Source organism: Mustela lutreola, chromosome 2 (genome assembly GCF_030435805.1).
Source record: "Mustela lutreola isolate mMusLut2 chromosome 2, mMusLut2.pri, whole genome shotgun sequence".
Classification (NCBI taxonomy): Eukaryota; Metazoa; Chordata; class Mammalia; order Carnivora; family Mustelidae; genus Mustela; species Mustela lutreola.
This window is the reverse complement of record NC_081291.1, coordinates 77,010,886-77,013,597: the sequence shown is the minus strand read 5'-3', so window position 1 is coordinate 77,013,597 and position 2,712 is coordinate 77,010,886. Positions and strand designations below refer to the sequence as shown.

The following is a 2,712-nucleotide window of genomic DNA, read 5'->3' as shown; positions in this document are numbered from 1 at the left end:
AGCCGCCCACTCTGGGTACTAAATTTACTTGCTTCGGTTTGACTTAAAGAGGCACAGCAGCACCTGAGCAAGGAGCAAGCTAACAGCCACAGCCCTCAAGGGCTGGAGGCAGGTGGGGCTCGCTTCGCTTGACCGCCCGGGGAAGGGGGTGTGGGGCACGAATCAAAGGTCTTTCCTTATTGGTGGGACGGTAATTGGGAGCACTTCTCGCACTTTGCTTCTAAAGCTTCCCCTCCTCCACACATACACACAAACCTCTGCTCCGAAATATCCTTCAATTTCTTAAAATCATTGAGTCCCCGAATTCCGGCATTGGAAAGGAACTCAGCATCCTCAAGTAGAAGCCCTTTTATCTTCATCAGGCAGAATTCTTCATCAGGCAGGACAGCTAGTCTGACACTGACTCTCCCCAATAGAGGGCTTATAATTCACACAAAAGCCGATTTAGCACCGCACTCATATTATATCCATACTTGCATGAGGACTTTGCTCATTTAATTATATCTTTTTTAAAATTATTTTAAAAGATTTTTATTTATTTATTTGACAGACAGAGATCATAAGTACGGAGAGAGGCAGGCAGAGGCAGAGAGAGGAGGAAGCAGGATGCCCACCGAGCAGAAAGCTTGAGGCGGGGCTCGATCCCAGGACGCGGGGATCATGACCCAAGCCGAAGGCAGAGGCTTCAACCCACGGAGCCACCCAGGCGCCCCTAATTATATCTTTTAACAATTTAAAACTTTTGTTTATTTTTTGAAAAGACAATCTGTTCACTGATTGGTAATTTGAAAGGTCGAAAGAATAGATAATCCGCCGGGAGCGCCTGGGTGGCTCAGTGGGTTCAGCCTCTGCCTTTAGCTCAGGTCATGATCTCAGGGTCCTGGGATCCAACCCTGCACCAGGCTCTTTGCTCAGTGGGGATCCTGCTTCCCCCTCTCTACCTGCCTGTCTCTCTGCCTACTTGTGATCCCTCTCTGTCAAATAAATAAATAAAATCTAAAAAAGAAAAGAATAGGCAATCCTATCTAATAGACATCTAGTTCCCCTCCCCAGAGGCAACAGTTAATTCTTCAAGCATCCTTCCTGAGATAGTGTATGTGTGTGTGCACATATATAAGAAGTATAGGAATTATATGTATTATATATATACTTAAGTATAGTGAGTATGTATTATATATATACTTAAGTATAGTGAGTATATTATATAAATACACTTAAGTATATCCGTATATAAAATATTTAGTACTTATATATAGTATATAGTATATATAACATATACTATGTTAAGTATATTAAGTCTATCTATATATAATATAATATATAATTGACATAGCTATAGACATAATACATATAATATATACATAATACCTATAATGGATAATATAATACATATACTTAAGTATATTAAGTATATCTATATGTAATATTATATATAATAGATAGCCTTAAGTATATTCTTTTCTTCCCCTTTTGTACACAAATGCTTTTATACTGGTCTGCATCTGCACCTTCATATATCTCCTGTACCAAGCTTCATTCTTCATTCGTTTAGACAGCGCCATGGTATTCCATTATACAGATGTATTATTTTGGAAAATTCTGGTTCTTCCGATCTTTTTCATTACCAGTAATGCTGCAGTGAATAATCCTGTGCTCATGATATCTTGCACCTTTATTATCTGAGGATGGACTCCCTGAAGTGGAATTGCTGGACCCACGGGTAGGTGCATTGGCAATTTTGATTGCTATTGCCAAGTGTCCTCTGCTAACTTCTAGTCTTATCAAGAATGTATTAGACTTCCTGTTTCTTTACAGCCTCACCAACACTAAGTTATCAAACTTTTTGACTTTTGCTGTATTTATTTATTTGCTCGTATCTTTCTCTGGTTTCAACCCCTCATTAGGATGAGAGCCCATTATGTCTCCTCAGAACCTAATGGAATATCTGGCCCATAATAGATTCTGAATAGATATTTGATAGTGCTTTTTTAGCAGCATACACTATGCACTTAGTCAGAATGACATAGAGAAGATCAGCGTGTGCCTTGTACAAGGATGGCATCCAAATTCGTGAGTCTTTCCATGTTTTCAGAGAACACATCTTTTTTTTTTTTTTAAGATTTATGTATTTATGTTAGAGAGAGAAAGCATGAATGGGAGGGAGAGAGGAGAAGAAGAGAGAGAATCTCAGACTGACCCCACACTGAGCGGGGAGTCTGACACAGGGTTCGATCTCATGACCCCAAGATCACGACCTGAGCTGAAACCGACTGTGGCACCCATGTGCCCCGAGAAATATCTTAAATGTTCTCACCCACCTACACAAATGAAAAGGTAATTACGTCAGGTGTTGGAGGTGTTAACTAATCGTATCGTGGTAATCATTACTCAATATATACGTGTATCAAATCATCACATTGTACACCTTAAACTTATACAGTGTTGTAGATCAATAATATCTTAATAATCTAGAAAGAAGTGAACCCCTCAAATAAATAAGCCAACAAATATTTGAGAAATACAAGAATGAGTTTATGAATTATAGTTCTCTATATATGGATTATAATTACATAATTATAATCTTTAAATCAGAATTAGAAACCACAGCCCTCAATTCTTCCATTCTATGAATTTGGGTATGCGGCATTTCCTTTTACTTAAATGTGATCCACATGTACACATGGTCTGAAAGCTTTATAAATTCTTAGAGAT

At 38.6% G+C, this 2,712-nt stretch overlaps 1 pseudogene; it reads left to right on the top strand.

Moving 5' to 3' along the window:
* The first annotated feature begins 1,994 nt into the window (after positions 1–1,994).
* On the top strand, positions 1,995–2,090 carry LOC131826235 (U6 spliceosomal RNA; annotated as a pseudogene).
* The last annotated feature ends 622 nt before the right edge of the window (positions 2,091–2,712 follow it).